The sequence below is a fragment of the Zea mays genome, chromosome 7, assembly GCF_902167145.1.
Source record: "Zea mays cultivar B73 chromosome 7, Zm-B73-REFERENCE-NAM-5.0, whole genome shotgun sequence".
NCBI classification, from domain to species: Eukaryota; Viridiplantae; Streptophyta; class Magnoliopsida; order Poales; family Poaceae; genus Zea; species Zea mays.
In genome coordinates, this window is record NC_050102.1 from 146,172,602 (window position 1) to 146,192,484 (window position 19,883).

The 19,883-nt window shown below is 53.8% G+C and overlaps 1 pseudogene; it reads left to right on the forward strand.

Annotated features, from left to right (window-relative positions):
• LOC115066719 (type I inositol polyphosphate 5-phosphatase pseudogene) lies at nt 13,830–15,856 on the forward strand (annotated as a pseudogene).

The window sequence follows — 19,883 nt, forward strand, 5'->3', positions numbered from 1 at the left end:
GCCTCCAGCGCCAAGAGCCTCGCTCCTCGCCTTCGGCACTATGGCAGCCGTCGCGATTGCCGCGCCAGGCGCAACTATAGCAAGCTGGCCCTCGTCCGACCCTGCAACACATCAACGAATTAAAAAAATAATAACAATAATAATGATAATAAGCCAACGACTTACCGCCAAGATAGTCGTCCACAGTAATATCGGTGCCGAAGTCGGCAACGCGTTTGCCCGACAGCGGCAACGCTCGGGCCGCCTTCGAAGCCTCCGCCACTCCGCTGGCCGGCGGCACCACCTTCGTTGGCTTGGAGCCTCCGGCGCCCGCCGTTGCCTCCGGCGCCTTGCTAGGTGCAGAGGCGCCCGCCTTCGCCGCCAGCGGCGGCTTGCCTCCGCCGGAGGCCGCAGCCTTCGCAGCCCCCCGCTGCCGCTTCGGCCTAGCTTCATGCAGCCTGACAGCCGCTTGGCGTTTTTGCACCGCCCCTTGGCGATCCTTGTCCATCACTGCCCACACAACAGCACCGATATTCCGCCCGTAAGGAAAAACTCTCCACTGACGAACCATACGAGATGTAAAACAGTCCTCGACAGCCGCGCAGGGGATAGGAACATTCCTAGGCCAGCAACCCCCGGTAACCCTCAGCATCCGAGCCGAAGACTCCCGGAGCTCGGGCGAAGACATCCTTTCCCCCGGGGCCGCACACGTCCTCATCAACTCTCTAGCAAAACTATCAGACACCCCAAGTCCTCCCATCGCAGTACCTAATTTTCTCTTTTTTGAGGAAGGAGCGGCCGCCGGCGCAGGGTCGTCTCCAGTCTCCACCGCCGGTTTCTTCCCACGGCGGTCTGCTTCGTCTTGACCAGGATAGCCGTCGTACGGCAACTGATTTAATTCGAAGACCCTGTTCAAACGGTCATTTGACCCACGGATATCAAAGCTGCGCTGGCCTTCCGTCCTTGGCACATACCGTCCCACGAGCCGCACCGCCCCGTCCTCCGCATCGCGCACAAAGGCGGCCGGGTCACGGTTTCGCAGATTCAGTGCGAAGGCAGGACTTCGCACCTCCCTTCCTCCGTGAAAAGGCATCTGGCGAGGGCACACTTCGCCCAACGCCCAGCCATGTGCCAATGGCCACACCCCATACGCCACGAACTCTTCAACTAAATCACGCCCACTGCTATGACCGGCGGCGCACCGAAGGGCCCCTTCGTCTGCATCCTCCTCTGCCACTTCAAAGGGCGGATACGCAGAGTAATAATGAGAGCACATCTCAGACACGGGGAGTCCCTCATGGCCTTCGACAGTACCCTCAGCAACGTAAAACCAAAATTCATTCCAATTGCCCCACTTGTTACGGGCGCACGGAACCAACTCCACTACTTGCATTGTGGTCTTGCCAGTCTTCGGCGTGAACGTGCATGACCCGAACTGGGCAACTTCGTCCCCAATCATCCTCTTCTGCCAGTGCAAACAATAATACTTTGCAAAAACTTCAACCGACGGTTGTCCGCCGTACGAAGTCGTCGCCCAGACATACTTCGACAGTGCCACCACGGCATTCGGTGTCAACTGATGTATTTGAACATTGAATCTACGCAGGACTTCGCCAACAAACCGGTGCGCAGGCAAGCGGAGGCCGGCGGCGAAGAACGCCTCGAAAACGACCAACTCACCCTCCGGCTCGGGGACTTCCTCCGTCCCCGGAGCACGAGCAACTCCGCCGCCAAAGTAGCCCAACCGCTGCATATCTTCAACACGGGCTGACGTCATCCGCGACACACCAAAATCAACAGAGTCGCCGGCGCGCAACTCCTCCACCATCAAGCTACTCAACGTCTCCTCAGACGAGGCAGCGGCCGGCGGCGTAGTGGCAGCGGAAGAAGAAGAGGACGGCATTGCTACGTACCGTCGGCGGCGGCGGGCGGTCTGCTTCACTCGAGCCAGATCTCCGGCGAGCAAGAGCACGGCGGGCAGACGAGCAGCAAGACGGCGGGCGGCTAGGGTTTTCGCGGAGCGCGGAAGGCAAAGTTCAAAAAGCGCCGACCCCGCCCCCTTTTATAGGCAGGGCGCGGCTCTTCGGGAAACCCGCAATCCGACAGGGCGCGGCGCTTCGGGAAGCCCGCAATCCAACAGTACGCCGTCCGTCAACGGTCACATCAAAAACCCCCGCGGAACCACTTCGAGCGAGGGCAGCGTCTCCGCCATCTAGCGACGTCTTCGGCACCAGGTGACTTTGTCGAACTGGTCCCTCAGAGGGCAAATGTTGGGGCGAAGGCAAAGACGCCACCCTTCGCTCGAGGCCTTCGCTGCAGTCGCTGGTCTGACAGAGACAAAACGGGCGAGGACACCCTTCGCTCCATTTGGCGCCAGACGAAGGCCTGCGGCGACGTCATCCCGCGGCGCGGCCTCGTCCAGCTCCAAGGCCCATGCGTGATCTGGCCCATTGTAACGGGTCCTGCGTGGCCGCCTTTGTGTTACGGGCCTAATTTGTAAAGGCAGTCTTGTAATTACAGCTTGTAACCCTGCTTTATGGGAATATTCTGGGGATAAACTAGGTGTCTGAGGGCACATGCGTCCTTAACACAAGGCGCTGGGCACTCAGATACCTATAAATACCCCCGCACAGTGCCCGTGAGAGGCTAGATCAACAGAGCTATTGCTTCCTAGCACGTAACCCTGTTGTCACCACTGTTCATCCTTGTTGGCCTCCTTGCAGTTGTGAGCAAGTTCCAACATGGAGGAGTGCTTGTAACCGCGGGGCGGTTACATGCTCCGCGCGCGGCGGTTTGGCTTCTTCTGTCCTGGGCCAGCTCGCATGACGCGTGGAACCCAGCCCCCATGTCGTAGGGGGAGGACCCTGGAGCGTGTTGGTGAAGACTTAGTCTGCGACGCCTGAGGACGCGAGTGGAGAGAGTCGCCTTTAAAAAGGGATCGACCCCCTAGGTGGCAGCCACGCCTTCGCACTCCCCACATGCATTGCGCCCTTCCACCTTCCGAGCCCCCGGATGGGGAGCGCCCGCGTTGCTTTCGTCTTGCTGCTGTTGGAGGAGCGCAACTTTGCGGAGGTTGGCACCTTTCAGCCATTGCTCGGCTTCAAGGATTTTCATCAGGCAGCCCGACTGCATCCCCTTACCAATGGTCACGCAAGAGGGTGACCACCGGTTCGATGGTGGGGAGAAGCATGTCGGGATGCGGCCCTCTGCCCCGCCCTCAGCTACAAGGATCTTCATCATCCTTGTTGGGGCGGGGGGCGAGCTGAGCCGGGGCCTGCCTTCGCGTGGGTTGGCGTCCCGCTTCTTCCTCCGGCATCTGGGGTGGAAACCATCCTGCAGCTCTGTGGAGGAGGCGTCCTCCCGCCATGCCGGGGAAGGCGAACTGTTGCTGCCCAGCCAGGGTGCAACATTCCGTCCTCTGTCCGGGCGACGGTGGCCAGCCGCACCAGGGGGTCTCACAACACGACGTACGCCGCGAGGGCGGTACTCGTGTTCTGGGACGGTCCCATTCTCGTTTTTGTGGCGAGGACGGGAGTGAGGACCTGCCGGTGCGCTTTGGGGTGGCCGGCGCTCGCTGGTGCGGTGTTGGTGGGCAGGTGGATGCCGTCGTCGGTGCTGAGGTGGTGGCAGCCGGAGAAGGTTTTCTCCGCCGACGATATCGTCGGCGCCATCTGCGCTCCGGGCCTCCGACTCTTAATATCTGGTTCTCGTCCTCCGCGAGGGGACACCAACGAGAGCCTTGTCGCAGCAGCGTCTGCCCTGAGGTCATCATTGTTGCTGTTTGGCCGCCCGGAGCGGAGGTCGTTGTCGCTGCTGTAGTGGTCGGTGGCGAGCCACCCGGAGCTTGTCGTCCCGCAGGCCCTCCGATGTGGAGGTTGTTCATACCCGCGGGAGTGGAACCGGAGTTCCGTTTGTAATGTCACCTTGAGTGCCGGTGTTTGTTCATTGTGGCTGTCGGGGCCTGAACATCTAGGTATTTGAGTGCAATACCGTGTTTCTTCCTCATTTCGAGCACCAGGACTCGCTTGTCGGCTAGCTGAACCGCTTAACCGAGTGTGAGTTGCCCTGTGCGGAAGGTGATGAGTGAGGTATCCGTATCCCAGAGGCGTAGGAGTCTCTCGGCTCGGTCGACCTTGCCACCCAAGGCTTCTCTTGCTCAATTAAAAAACCCTCGGCCGCTCTGCGATGAGCCGGAGCCAGAGGCAGCGGTGTCAGCGTGGACAGAGGCGGAGTCGGCTCGAGAAGAAGCTTCGTCGGCCCAGGAGCAGGTGACTTCCCAGGCCGAGGAGGCATAGCAGCGGTGGCTAGAACCTAGCCAGGTCGTCCACTGGCGGGACCGACCCCGGAGTCGGGCTGCCGAGGCCATGAGCCGGGCTGATGTCCTCGGGGGACAGCTGGCTGAGGCTACGGAGCGGCCGGTCAAGCCGTCTGCTCGGGCCGGGTTCCTGGAGGAGACCCTGGCGGCGATGGCCCAGGCGCAGTGTTGACATCTTCCTTCGAGGTGGAGATCCTCCGACCGTGTCGCTGTCCGGGGCCGGGTCAGATTCCGCCGAAGGTGGGGTCGACGCCGAGGGTGCTGCTGCTCCCCCTGTTGATGTCTGAACCTGCAGGAACAGTTTGTCTGTAGTGTGCATATGTTTTTTGTGGCCGCCGAGGCCCAAACATATCATTGTCGTGTTATAAAGTTGCGTTTCTTTTCCTCTTGTTTTGAGTATCAGGACTTGTTCGTCGGTAGCAGAATCGCTTATCCGAGCGAGAGTTACTGATCGCGGAAGGTGTTGAGTGAGGTATCCGTATCCCGGAGGCGTAGGAGTCCATCGGCTCGGTCGGCCTCGCCGCTTACGTGTACACTTACTCGTCCGCAGGATTCTGTTATCGATATAGTCGAAAGGCACGAAAAATCATTTTGGCAGAAAAGTTTTCGAGCGTTGAGACTTGTTCGGTCAGCAGAATCGCTTATCCGAGCGTGAGTTACTTATCGCAGAAGGTGATGAGTGAGGTATCCGTATCCCGGAGGTGTAGGAGTCCCTCGGCTCGGTCGGCCTTGCCGCTTACGTGTACTCCATCGTTTTCAGGATCCCGCTATTGAAGCAGTCGAAAAGCGCGAAAGATGTTCTGGCAGAAAGACTTTTTCCGAGGAAAAATTTGACACAGAGGGGGTTCCCCCCTTCTAGCCCCTGAGGGAGGGTCGGGCTTTGTCGAGGCAAGGCTGACCCTTCCTTGACGGTTAGACTCTATTTGTGTATGTAAAGAGAACGAGGTATATGAACGACTTGAAAACATCTTAAGGGTAAAAGCGACGTAGCTGTCGGATGTTCCAAGCATTGCTGTAGACCTCGCCTTGACTGTTGGCCAGCTTGTATGTTCCGGGCTTCAAAATCTTTGCGATGATGAACGGCCCTTCCCAGGGAGGAGTGAGCTTGTGGCGCCCTCGGGCGTCTTGTCGTAGCCGAAGCACCAAGTCCCCCACCTGGAGGTCTCGGGACCGAACCCCTCGAGCGTGGTAGCGTCGCAGAGACTGCTGATACCGTGCCGAGTGTAGTAAGGCCATGTCCCAAGCCTCCTCCAGTTGGTCCAGTGAGTCCTCTCGGCTGATATGGTTGCTTCGGTCGTCGTACGCCTTTGTCCTCGGGGAACCGTATTCTAAGTCTGTGGGCAAGATAGCCTCGGCCCCATAGACTAGAAAAAACGGCGTGAAGCCCGTGGCTCGGCTTGGCGTCGTCCTCAGACTCCAGACCACCGAGGGGAGTTCCTTCATCCATCGCCTGCCGAACTTGTTGAGGTCGTTGTAGATCCTCGGCTTAAGTCCCTGCAGAATCATGTCGTTGGCACGCTCTACCTGCCCATTCATCATGGGGTGAGCTACGGCGGCCCAGTCCACCCGGATGTGGTGGTCCTCGCAGAAGTCCAAGAACTTCTTGCCGGTGAACTGGGTGCCGTTGTCGGTGATGATGGAGTTTGGGACCCCAAAGCGATGGATGATGTTGGTGAAGAACGCCACCGCCTATTCGGACCTGATGCTATTTAGGGGTCGGACCTCGATCCACTTGGAGAATTTGTCGATAGCGACCAGCAGGTGCGTGAAGCCCCCGAGTGCCTTCTACAAGGGATCGACGAGGTCCAGACCCCACACAGCAAACAGTCAGGTGATGGGTATTGTTTGCAGGGCCTGAGCGGGCAGGTGTGTCTGTCTTGCATAAAATTGACACCCTTGGCAGGTGCGTACAATCCTAGTGGCGTCGGCCACCGTGGTCGGCCAGTAGAAACCTTGTCGGAAGGCGTTTCCAACGAGGGCCTGAGGTGCTACGTGGTGACCGCAAGCCCCCGAGTGTATGTCTTGCAATAGCTCCTGACTGTCGGTGATGGATATGCATCGTTGGAGGATGCCTGAGGGGCTGCGGTGGTAGAGCTCCTTCTCGTCACCCAGCAAGACGAACGACTTGGTGCGCCGCGCCAGTCGCCGAGCTTCGGCTCTGTCGAGGGGTAGCTCTCCTCGGTGGAGATATTGCAGGTACGGGGTCTGCCAGTTTCGATTAGGCGTGACCCCATTCCGCTCTTCCTCGACGCGCAGTGCCTCACCCTCGGCGGCCGAGGGTGCCTCGGGCTGGGTCGAGGCCTCCCCGGGCTCGGGCGTGTCGTCGGTCTTGACGGAGGGTTGATGTAGGTCTCGGGAGAAGGCGTCTGGGGGAACCGTTGTCCGTCCCGAGGCTATCTTAGCCAGCTTGTCCGCAGTCTCGTTGTACCGTCGAGCGACGTGGTTGAGCTCGAGCCCGTAAAACTTGTCTTCCAGGCGCCGAACCTCGTCGCAATAGGCTTCCATCTTTGGGTCGTGGCAGTGGGAGTTCTTCATGACTTGGTCGATGGCAAGCTGCGAGTCGCCACGAGCGTCGAGGCGCCGAACCCCTAGCTCGATGGCGATGCGCAACCCGTTAACCAGAGCCTCGTACTCAGCCACGTTGTTTGACGCCGAGAAATGGAGGCGCAGCACATAGCGGAGGTGCTTCCCGAGGGGTGAGATGAAGAGCAGGCCTGCACCCGCTCCTGTTTTCATCAGCGACCCATCGAAATACATGGTCCAGAGTTCCGGTTGGATCGGAGCTGCTGGAAGCTGGGTGTCGACCCATTCAGCCACAAAGTCCGCCAAGACTTGGGACTTGATGGCCTTCCGAGGAGCGAACGAGATTGTCTCGCCCATGATCTCCACCGCCCACTTTGCGATCCTACCCGAGGCCTCTCGACAATGGATGATCTCCCCCAGGGGGAAGGATGACACCACAGTTACCGGATGAGACTCGAAGTAGTGTCGCAACTTTCGCCGCGTCAGAATTACCGCGTACAGTAGCTTCTGAATTTGCGGGTAGTAGATTTTGGTCTCGGACAGTACTTCACTGATGAAGTAGACCGGCCTCTGGACGAGCAATGCATGCCCTTCTTCTCGTCTCTCGACTACGACCGCGGCGCTGACCACCTGAGTGGTTGCGGCTACATAGATCAAGAGGGCTTCTCCCGCAGCGGGGGGCACCAGGATGGACGCGCTTGTCAGGAGCGTCTTTAAGTTCCCGAGGGCTTCCTCGGCCTCGGGGGTCCAAGTGAAGCGCTCGGTCTTCCTTAAGAGGCGGTACAAGGGTAGGCCTCTTTCGCCGAGGCGCGAGATGAAGCGGCTCAGAGCCGCAAGGCATCCCATGACCCTCTGTACTCCTTTCAAGTCCTTGATAGGCACCATGTTGGTGATGGCCGCGATTTTCTCCGGGTTAGCCTCGATGCCCCGCTCGGAGACGATGAACCCCAGGAGCATGCCTCGGGGGACTCCGAAGACACACTTCTCGGGATTGAGTTTCACGCCCTTCGCTCTCAGACACTTGAATATTGTTTCAAGGTCAGTGAGGAGGTCGGAGGCTTTCCTCGTCTTGACTACGATGTCATCGACGTAAGCCTCGACCGTTCGGCCAATGTGCTCTCCAACACGTGGTTCATGCACCTTTGGTATGTCGCGCCTGCATTCCTTAAACCAAATGGCATAGTAATATAGCAGTACATGCCAAAGGGTGTGATGAAAGAGGTTGCGAGCTGGTCGGACTCTTTCATCCTGATTTGGTGATACCCTGAGTAGGCATCGAGGAATGACAGGGTTTTGCACCCAGCAGTGGAATCCACGATTTGATCGATGCGAGGCAAAGGGTAGGGAACCTTCGGACATGCTTTGTTTAGACCAGTGTAGTCTACACACATCTCCATTTCCCACCTTTCTTTTTCACAAGCACAGGGTTGGCTAGCCATTCGGGATGGAATACCTCTTTGATGAACCCTGCAGCCATCAGCTTGTGGATCTCCTTGCCTATGGCTCTGCGCTTTTCTTCGTCGAATCGGCGCAGAGGCTGCTTCACGGGCCGGGCTCCAGCTCGGATATCCAGCAAGTGCTCGGCGACATCCCTCGGTATGCTAGGCATGTCCGAGGGACTCCACGCAAAAACCTCGGCGTTCACGTGGAGAAAGTCGACGAGCATTGCTTCCTATTTGGGGTCGAGCTCGGAGCCGATCCGGACTTGCTTGGAGGTGTCGTTGCTGGGGTCGAGAGGGACGGACTTAACCGCCTCTGTTGGCTCGAAGTTGCCGGCGTGGCGCTTCGCATCTGGCACCTCCTTGGAGAGGCTCTCCAGGTCGGCGATGAGGGCCTCGGATTCAGCGAGGGCCTCAGCGTACTCCACGCACTCCATGTCGCATTCGTACGCGTGTCGGTACGTGGATCCGATGGTGATGACCCCGTTGGGGCCCGACATCTTGAGCTTGAGGTAGGTGTAGTTGGGGACGGCCATGAACTTGGCGTAGCATGGTCTCCCCAGCACTGCGTGGTAGGTTCCTCGAAACCCGACCACCTCGAACGTGAGGGTTTCCTTTCGGAAGTTGGAGGGAGTCCCGAAGTAGACGGGCAGAACGAGTTGCCCAAGGGGTTGGACGCGCTTCCCGGGGATGATCTCGTGAAAGGGCGTCGCACCGGCCCGGATCGTGGACAGATCGATCTGCAAGAGCCCGAGGGTCTCGGCGTAGATGATGTTGAGGCTGCTGCCTCCGTCCATGAGGACCTTGGTAAGCCTGACGTTGCCGATGACGGGATCGACAACGAGCGGGTACTTCCCTGGGCTCGGCACGCGGTCAGGGTGGTCGCCTTGGTCGAAGGTGATGGGCTTGTCGGACCAGTCTAGGTAGACTGGCGCCGCCACCTTCACCGAGCAGACTTCCCGGCGCTCCTGCTTGCGGTGCCGAGCCGAGGCGTTCGCCACTTACCCACCGTAGATCATGAAGCAGTCGTGGACCTCGGGGAACTCCTCTGCTTTGTCGCCCTCCTTCTTGTCGTTATTATGGCCTTTGCCACCTTCCGCCGGGGGCCCGACCTTATGTAAGTAGCACCGAAGCATGACGCACTCCTCAAGGGTGTGCTTTACGGGACCCTGATGATAGGGGCACGACTCCTTGAGCATCTTGTTGAACAGGTTGGCCCCTCTGGGAGGCTTCCGAGGGTTTCTGTGCTCGGTGGCGGCGACAAGATCTGCGTCGGCGGCGTCGCGTTTCGCTTGCGACTTCTTCTTGCCCTTCTTCTTTGTGCCGCGCTGAGCGGACGCCTCGGGGACGTCTTCCTGTTGGCGTCCCTGAGGCTTCTTGTCCTTCCGGAAGATGGCCTCGACCGCCTCCTGACCAGAGGTGAACTTGGTGGCGATGTCCATCAGCTCGCTCGCCCTGGTGGGAGTCTTGTGACCCAGTTTGGTCACCAGGTCGCGGCAAGTGGTGCCAGCGAGGAACGCGCCGATGACATCTGAGTCTGTGATGTTGGGCAGCTCGGTGCGCTGCTTCGAAAATCACCGGATGTAGTCCCACAGGGATTCTCTTGGCTCCTGGCGGCAGCTTCGAAGATCCCAGGAGTTCCCAGGGCACACGTATGTGCCCTGGCAGTTTCCGGCGAAGGCTTTGACCAGGTCGTCCTAGTTGGAGATCTGCGCAGGAGGTAGATGCTCCAGCCAGGCTCGGGCGGCGTCGGAGAGGAACAGGGGGAGGTTGCGAATGATGAGGTTGTCATCGTTCGTTCCACCCAGCTGGCAGGCCAGCCGGTAGTCCGCGAGCCACAGTTCCGGCCTTGTTTCCCCCGAGTACTTGGTGATGGTAGTCGGGGCTTGGAACCGGGTCGGGAACGACGCCCGTCGTATGGCCCGGCTGAAAGCTTGCGGACCGGGTGGCTCGGGCGAGGGGCTCCGATCCTCCCCGCTGTCGTAGCGTCCCCCACACCTGGGGTGGTAGCCTCGGTGCATCTTCTCGTCGAGGTGGGCTCGACGGTCGCGGCGATGGTGCTCATTGCCGAGGCGACCCGGGGCTGCAGGCGTTGCGTCCCGCATGCGCCCGGTGTGGACCGAGGCTTCCCGCATGAATCGGGAAGTCGCGGCGCGATGCTCCGGGGGGTACCCTTGCCTTCGGGAGGTAGAGCTTTTGGCCCGTCGGACCTTGGCATCCTCCACGAGATTCTTGAGTTCTCCCTGGATACGCCGCCCCTCGGTGGTGGATGGCTCCGGCATCGCTCGGAATAGTATTGCTGCTGCAGCCAGGTTCTGGCCGACCCCACTGGAAGTCGGGGGTAGCCTTGCCCTGGCATTGTCAGCGATGCGGTGCTGGACATCCTGGACCAGATCACGCGCTTCTCCGGCTAGTGTTCGGCCTGCCCACTCCTGCCCGATGTTCTACCGGAGCTGCACAAGTCGTCCTGCTTCCTCGTCGAGCTTGGCCTGCATCTCGCGGATTTGCTCGAGCTGTGTGTCCTGACCCCCCGCAGGGACTGGGACCACAGCTAGCTCCCAAAGGATGTCAACGCGAGGCGCAGGCCTAGGGGGATCACCGTCCTCCGGCATACCAAGGTGGTTGCCTTCATCGAGACCCCCTAGATCGACGTGGAAACATTCGCGACTTGGGCCACAGTCCTCGTCGTCAAGGCTGTGGCCACCATCGGAGTAATCGGAGAGGCAGTAGTCACACGCGGCCATGAAGTCTCGCATGTCACTGGGGTTACCGAGCCTGGAGAAATCCCAACCAGAGTCGGGCTCGTCATCTTCCCCGGAACCCGGGGGCCCGTAGGTCGAGACGGTCGTCAGTCGGTCCCAGGTTGACCACATATGGTACCCCGGAAGGTTAGGGTATGCCTTTATGAAAGCATCCATCGAAGCGGGGTAGCTTGGTGGGTCGAAGCTGAATCTAAAAGGCACAGGGTGGAAAATGGACGGTACCTCTTGATTGACGGTGGTGACAAAGTCGCGTCGGGGACGGACTGCACCGTTATCTCAGGTACGAGGCTAACACCCAGCAAGTCCTTCGCGAGCGTGTTGGCGTCATCCGTCCGCTTGGGGTTGGCGTGTTGCGGGGAAATGACACTCGTCTTCGTCTCAGACGCGAGGTCAACGCCCAACGTGTCCCCCGCTGGGGCGCCGGCGTCGTCGACTCGCTCGACAGCCAACGAGGTGCCACCTCCTGCTTGGCCATGGTTGCCCCGCCTCCTCCTCCTGCGGCGAGGAAGGTGACGGGACAGGCCTGGATGCTGCTCTTCCGCCATGGGGGGAAGACGTCGTCGATTCCGCCGCCGTCGGGCGGGCTGACAGTCGTCGTTGTCGTTGTCGCGCGGCGGAGGAAGGAGCACCATGTCGTAGCTGCCGTCGAGGGACATGAACTCGAGACTCCCGAAATGGAGCAGAGTCCCGGGCGGGAGAGGTTGCTGGAGACTACCCATCTGGAGCTTGACGGGAAGCTGTTCGTCAACACGCAGCATGCCCCTACCTGGCGCGCCAACTGTCGGCGTTTCGACCCCGGGGGGTCCCTGGACCGATGAATAAATTGTCGCTGCGTGTCCCAGCCCAGATGGGTCGGCACGAGATGGAACACAAGGGGGAAAAAGGGAACCGCGGCTCGTGTTGTCCTGCGCCCAGGGCGGATGTGCTTGCAGTAGGGTGTTACAAGCGTTCGCGAGAGAGGGAGAGAGCCTGTTCGTCAGCCCGTCCTCCCGCGCGGCCACCTCCTCGTACGAGGGCCCTGGACCTTCCTTTTATAGATGTAAGGAGAGGGTCCAGGTGTACAATGGGGGGTGTAGCGATATGCTAACGTGTCCAGCAGAGAGGATCCAGAGCCCTATGTACATGCCGACATGGCTGTCGGAGAGGTGCTAGTGCCCTGTGCATGTGGCGTCGTGGCCGTCGGAGGAGCGCTTGAGCCCTATAGAAGCACAGCTGTCGGGGCTGACGGGACCTTGCTGACGTCTCCTTGCTTCCGTAGGGGGCTGAGAACCGCCGTCGTCACGGGAACACGCGGGGTGTCATCATTACTTGTTTTACCGGGGCGAGCCAGATGGGACGCCGGTCTTGTTCCCTGTAGCCTGAGCTAGCTAGGGGTAGGGTAATGATGTACCCCCCTGTGGCGTGGTCAGCCCGAGCCCAAGGTCGGGCGAGGCGGTGACTCCTCCGAGGTCGAGGTCGAGGCCGAGCCCTAGGGTCGGGCGAGGCGGAGACCGTCTTCCGAGGTCGAGGTTGAGGCCGAGCCTCGGGGTCGGGCGAGGCGGAGACCGTCTTCCGAGGCCGAGGTTGAGGCCGAGCCATGGGGTCGGACGAGGCGAAGACCGTCTTTCGAGGCCGAGGCGGGGGCCGAGGTTGAGTCCGAGCCCTGGGGTCGAGCGAGGCGGAGCTTCCTATGGCGCCTGAGGCTAGACTCGGCTGCTGTCAGCCTCACCCTAGCGGGTGGCACAGCAGTCGAAGCAGGACAGGCGGCGCTGTTTTCCTGTCAGGTCAGTTAGTGGAGGGGCGAAGTGACTGCGGTCACTTCGGCCCTGCCGACTGAGGAACGCGCGTCAGGATAAGGTGTCAGGCGATCCTTGCATTGAATGCTCCTGCGATACGGTCGGTTGGCGAGGCGATCTAGCCAAGGTTGATTCACTGTGAAGCCTGCCCGAGCTGGGCCTCGGGCGAGTCGAGGGTGCGCCCGTTGCTTGAGGAGGCCCTCGGGCGAGGCGTGAATCCGCCTGGGTCTACTGTTCCTGCCCGAGGCTGGGCTCGGGTGAGGCAAGATCGTGTCCCTTGAGTGGACGGAGCCTTGACCTGAATTGCGCCCATCAGGCCTTTGCAGCTTGTGCTGATGGTGATTACCAGCCGAGTTTAGGAGTCTTGGGGGTACCCCTAATTATGGTCCCCGACAGCGAGATTCAGGCATCGTCGGCGAACTCCGTCGTCTCTACGCACGCGCGGACTGTCCGACCACCAGCCTCAAATCTTTCGGCTCGTCAAACAAGAACCACAGCCTCTACACAAAGTTGCGGACCGTTCGACCCATGGTTGTAGACCATCCGTATCTTCATAGCCACCGGTTCTCTTTGCAGTGATTGGCGCCTAAATCAGCGCAATTTAGCGACGACGTGAGCAACAGCTAACAGTAGATAAGTAGGAACACACCGGCAATAGAACGGCATAGCTGGTAGCTCCATGGTACTATTTGTGGATTTTTTTTAATTACGGGATGACATGTTGCGTATAATAACATCTCTACTACTCTTAAGAGGGTAAGGAGGGCGTCCACCCCTTCACCACGGCTCCGCCCTCCCCTCCCCCGCTAATCTCGCTGCCACCACGCCGCGCACGCTCCGTCTTCGTCCCCCCGCTAATCAGCCTTCAGACGAGCATGGTCACACAACAGCGCATGATGTAGAAGCGCGCCTGCTGCTCCTTCACCAGCCCCACACACCGGCTCGAGAACGACGGTTGTTGCTGCTGCGCCGCGCACCCGTCCGCCCTGCCTGTGGCGCCGCTCCCGCCGCGGCCGATCGTCGGGCGTCTCTCACGCTGGACGATCTCTTCAGCAGAGAGTCCCCGCGGCCGGCTCCGCCCCTCGGGACGCACTGCCGTTGTTCTGGCCTTCAGTAGAGATGGGGTTCCTTGACGTCGTCAAGCCCAAGGTGGCGTCGGCAGCACTGGTAGACGACGCTGCGGGCCTCGAGGCCTGCAAGGTGGAGCCCGACCTGGAGGAGAGTGGCGTTGCGTTCGGTGCTGGTGCCGCGCCGCCGCCGGCCCTCGCGTCCAAGAAGAAGAGGGTCGTGGGGATGTCGTCCAAGAACCTGATGGCCGAGCGCCGCCGCCGCAAGCGCCTCAACGGCCGCCTCTCCATGCTACAGTCCGTCGTGCCCAAGATCAACAAGGTGAGATTGAGAATGACAAAAAAATTAAAAATCTCTCCTTTTTCCTCGCTCTTGTGTCTTGTCGGCCAAGAAAGGACATTTGCAAAGAATAAACAAAGAAGCAATCCCTCTATATCTATATATGGCGGTTGGGCTGATGAGATGTGAAATATGTGTGGTGGTGCGCAGATGGACTGGACGTCAATCCTGGGGGACACGATCGACTACATGAAGGAGCTGCTGGAGAGGATCAAGCTGCTGCAGGAAGAGATCGGGCAGCAGCAGCAGGAGGCGTCGGGCATGCTCAGCGTCTTCTACGAGCTCAACCCCAATGAGATGGTGGCCAGGAACACCCCAAGGTATGTGAAGAAGCTGTTGTTGCTGTTGCTATTGGGGGAAAAGGCAGGCATGGCAAAGATTTGGGAGGTCTTTTTGCAATCCATCTCCCCCATCATAACCCACTTCGATCTATCCATGTTAGCAGTACGTGTTCGTCCTATAGCATCATGCAGGATGCAAAGGTTTCCCTGTGCTGCTGAATCTTTCTCCTATATCTCTACTATTCTATAAGGGTATAGACTACTGAGCATGCTTTGATTTTTTTCTCCGTTGTTACTACAATATAGACTACTGAACATGCTTTTGTTTTTTCTGCAGAGTTCTATATTCATAAGCATGTCGTTGCACCACACAACCTTTTGTTTTATATGTTGACATCTGATCTCTGGTGAAAAGGAGGGAGATGAGCTACGGTGGAAATCTGATGTTATGGAATTCTAAGAAAAGTCTAGATTTCCACAGGTCCGTGGTGCCACTGATGTCAAGTCACCATAAACGATTCTTGAGCATGAGTATGCGTCGATGCTCTTTTTTCCCTGAGGCAATGCTACTCCTATGTACAATGATGTAGTAGCAACGGAGAACTGGCACTAATTGGATACTTCTTATCCTAATTGTAGCCGTATCATTTGGCTTGGGGGTTTGAGTTATCTGATGGCCCTATCATATTGCTCAGCTAAAGCCCTTGTCAAAATGCATAATTGGAAGCAACTATTAGAGAAAGATCAGGTAGTTTGCTACTGCTCTTTTACACTACATCAGTGTGGGTGTGTGAGGACCATGTTTGAAATTACTTGTTTTAAACAGCTTCAGATAGAGCAAAGATGCGAGTGCGTTTTCCAGGGATGGAAAGAAGGCATGATTTATTTTCCTCCGACATATAAATACTCATTCAACTCGGATTGTTACTCTGGTGTGCGGCCCAAAGAAAATCGGAGGACACGTGCTTGATGATTTCTTCTGCCCCTGGCATCCACAAGAACTGCATCCTCCATCAAGTTACTCTCCAAGGAACTCCCTGATGTGTCGTTTATTCTATCTTATTGAAGGTGCGATCACATTCTGTGGCCTCTTGCAATCGTCCTACATTTGCGAAGAGTCTCGCTTCTCTGACCATAGACCAGTGTACAATCTTTTCATGGCTAAGGTTGAGAGTGCCCGCCACAGAAGATCGAACTTAACCTTGATCATGATCTCCGGTGCTGAGGGAATAGTGATAGATTGATATGAGGTTTGCAGGTGTAATCATGTGCATAATAACCCTTTTTTGTTTTCCTCTGTCCCTGTGGTGTAGTACCTGAAAAGCAAAATGATGCCTCATTTGTTGTGCTTATTGCTATTAAATATTTTTCTAATTCTAACAGGTCAGAGCCTTGCTTCCTAGCTGTAGCTAGAAGGCATAGCGTTATGCTTTTATCAGCTTTGCTTGGCCTCTACATCACACAAGTTGTCTGTCTTGAGGGCATTCATTCATGTGACCAAGTGTTGGTTTGTGATCTCCCTTGCTGGTGAATTCCTGGAGACAATTTGGTGACTTGTTGTGATGTCAAGGTTTGACTGGGCTTTTGGGCCCGGGGAGTCATGTGTTGTGATCTCATCACTCAACTATCATCTTGGCGACCTGCACTTGAATGGTGATGACTCGTGGGATGTGATTAGGGGTGGAAATGGAATTGTCTCTTCACAATTTGTTTGAGCCCTTAATTAATTTTAGTTCAAAAATGAATAGAAATAGAACCTGGTTCTAATCCGATCCGAACCTTAATTTTATAGTGTAAAATTTATAGCCCGTTACTACCCTATATGTGATTGAGAATTTAATATTTGTGGATTTGACTTCTAACCAGTTGTTGTCTGTTGTCCCATTCACTAAAATCCTAGGTGAGGGCCGAAGAACAAACCTAGCTACATGGTACATACAACAGATACTTATCAATATCGCTAAAAAATATTAGATTAGTCTACGGTTGTCAATATATTTGCCTACCATTCAAAATTTTATATTGAGCCTTTAGAAATAATTTGTGCGATATTATAATGTTTGTTCCATATTAGTTCATTTTATTTGAGTCGACGTATTTATATAATATTACATATTTATATCGTCAATACAATATTAGTGTTACTGTGATATTTTTGTAACACGAATTTTACATATTATAGTGATGTTTGTTGTTCCTATACTAGATGAAGTTCAGTGTGCAACACCTATTTTATTAATGTGATATAGTTGAAGTACTAGAAGACATTGGGATCTTGAAAATACCCTTCACTCAACTTAAGGAGGAGGAGCTGGACGGGCCGGCTACCGCGGCGGCGGAGCGGGAGCAGATGTAGTCCGTCCTACCACGGCTGTCATCGGACCCATGGGCATCCACGTCCACGACGTGATCATCAAGGACAACACCAAGATGCAGGTCAAGCATCATCGGTCCCTCTGGGCATCCTACTGTTCTCATTCACAACAATGGTCTTGACAATGCAAACTCTGATCTCATAATTGTATGTCAACCTGAAACTGTTTAATAAAAAGTCAAGCCAGAGGTCAGTTTTCTTGTCTTTATTGTTCATGAAGTACCAATTTCTACGATTCACAATATAAAGCCATTTTCTCAGGTATTTTCATCTCACAATATAACTACTACTACTTTACTTAATGATGTGTAAGAGATTAGGTGGTTGTAATATACCATACAATAGATGCATGTGTTTTCACTGGCCATCAAGTTTCCCTTAAATTTAATACCTCCTTATTGTATTTGTTGGGGTTATGGGCTAATGTCTTTCTGACACCCGAACATCTTATAACTCCAAATAAAAGCCATCACTACAAGATAGGTATGCATTTAAAACTTCTTTCTGCAACTACAATTTCTTTTTTAAGTCAGTTTCACAGTCTGTATCCATTTTCCTTCTCATTTACAATGATTAGACACATCTTAAATGAGTTATGAAGTACTACTTCTGCGCATGTATATGCACCTACTTATTTTACACATGTATATTTGTCTAATCATAAATTTTATTCTCATTGATATACTCCCTCCGTTTCAAAATAGTAGTCGTTTTAGCTCTTGAATTGGCAGTACTTCTGATTTATTATAGTATAGAGGTCCCTGCCTGAAATTATATTGGTAGGTTCAATTAGGTATCGATTTTATGTTGGCGGACATACGTATAGAGGTCCCTATCTATATTATCGTATATACAAAATTAAAGTACTTCTAATTTATTATAGTATAATTATTTGCTCGTGCAAAGACAATTTGGTCATTTGTTCTCTCTCTTAAGCTTAGTTCTTGTCAACAATTAGGCCTTATGGATGAAGCATTGTATTAGCTACAAATGAGTCTTCTCTTTGTTTTCATGATACAAGAGTTCAGTTAGACATGTCAATCTGCAAGTTCTGAGGCAATGATATGGTTCAATAAATTGAGGACCTGCGCAAACAACACTCAATAACAATATTGTTCTTCTATGCTCATTATTTGTTCTCATATCCTCCTTTTCTTGTTTTCTGCCCTTTTGACACCACTATACTCTGGTTTGACATGTGGAAGCGTGGATCATGCAATTCTTGTCATGTGCTGCAGATGATACTTTAATGTCGTGTCATGTTGTTGCTGTTATCAAGATTCATGAACATGGCATTATCTGTCATTTGAAATTATATGTTATCTGAAATTTCTTTCTCCCCTTGTGCTTATGATATATGTCTCGTGTGTGGAATTTGGATATGGATTATGGAAGTATCATTAACAATGTAATTATAGAACGGCTTTTGTGCTTATGAAATATGACTCGTGGGTGGAATTTGGATATGGATTATGGGAGTACAATTAACAATGTAATTATAGAACAATTTTTCTTACCAATATATTGTTGGTGGTATTGAGCACTTCATGAATTTTGTACTGTCAATATTATGTATTTTCAAGGACCTTAAGACGAACAACTATGATAACTATGAAATTAATTTTGAAGACATTGAGTACCTTTTTATGGCTTTAGCTTTAGAGCATTATATCATTATTGTTTGTGTGTTCGCGTATTTTAACACACAATAATGCTCAATTTTCATGATAAATATAACCAGAAAGTGGTGCTTACCAAGATATGAGCTATGATGTTTGAATACATAAATGCTAATGGTTGGCTAAACCATGGTGCAGAGGTTATGCCTTTTCTCTTCTGCATGTTGTCAACATTGCCAAGTTGGAAAATAAATGCTTAGTGACTAATATATTGTCAAAGCTGAAGTCAAGTAAAACAGGGTTGAGGAGGGGCCAAGGCAGCAACCAAGAGTGTGAAGAGGAAAATGCCTTTCGTACTACTATCTAGAACTGGTTTATGGGGATGAGAGACTGACTGAACAACAGAGCAAGAAGAAAGAAAAATAAAATGAAGAGGACAACAATAAAACAATATATTTTTTCTAGTAAGATTATGTTCTATGCCTACCAAGAATGTTATCTTACTCTGCATTTTCTTGCCAATCCTTTTGTGATTATGTTCAATTGATGCTGCTAAGAATATTAGTGTAGTGGAGTGTGGTGTATACTTGAATCTCTTAATCGATGATTGCAAGAAGTTGTTTTCCATTTACATGCTCGGATAGGTTGAGCAATCTCATATATAGTAGATGTCCATAAATTCAACATGTAAAAGCCAGAATGCACATGTCTACTTGCTATAAAATATTTATGCTTTCTACCAATCTTACAACGACAATTTGAAAGTTGATGTGATTTTGATTGAGCAATGCTCCTTTGTATATGAACAAAGAAAGACCATAGTAATACTCCTTCGTATATGAACAAAGAAAAACTGTAGCAACACACAGGCACCATACTACTCTAATAAGTAATAACATACTCCTCGAGACTCAAAATGTTCTTTTGAGAAAGCACTTCCTGCTGTTAATTTATTTTTACTTGCAACGGCCGTTCTTCTTCTTCCCAATTGCCTTTATGCATTAACAAACGGTCTTGTCGGTGGAGCACGTCGAGATGACCAATTCGCTTTATGCGTCTTTTGCGGTCAGTTCAGCAAGTGCGCTCGTTTCATCATGCGATTAAAGCTTATTAGCTGCTCGAAAAGTATAAAGTAAGATAAAAACTAGTACTACGTGAAAAGCAGAGATGGGTTATTATTGCAGCGATGAATTCTTTCAGAACCGGACCCTCAAAGCAGAGCAAGGTTAAGGGTGTGTTTGGGGTAAAGTTTTTTCATAGTTTTGGACTGTAGTATTATATACACAAAGTTGTTTGGTAAAGTAGCTAAAATATCTATTTTTGAAACTGAATATTATAAATACTGTAGTTGTTTTAGAGTATTCTAAATTTAGGTTTAGACCTCAATTGAAAACTATATATTTTAAATT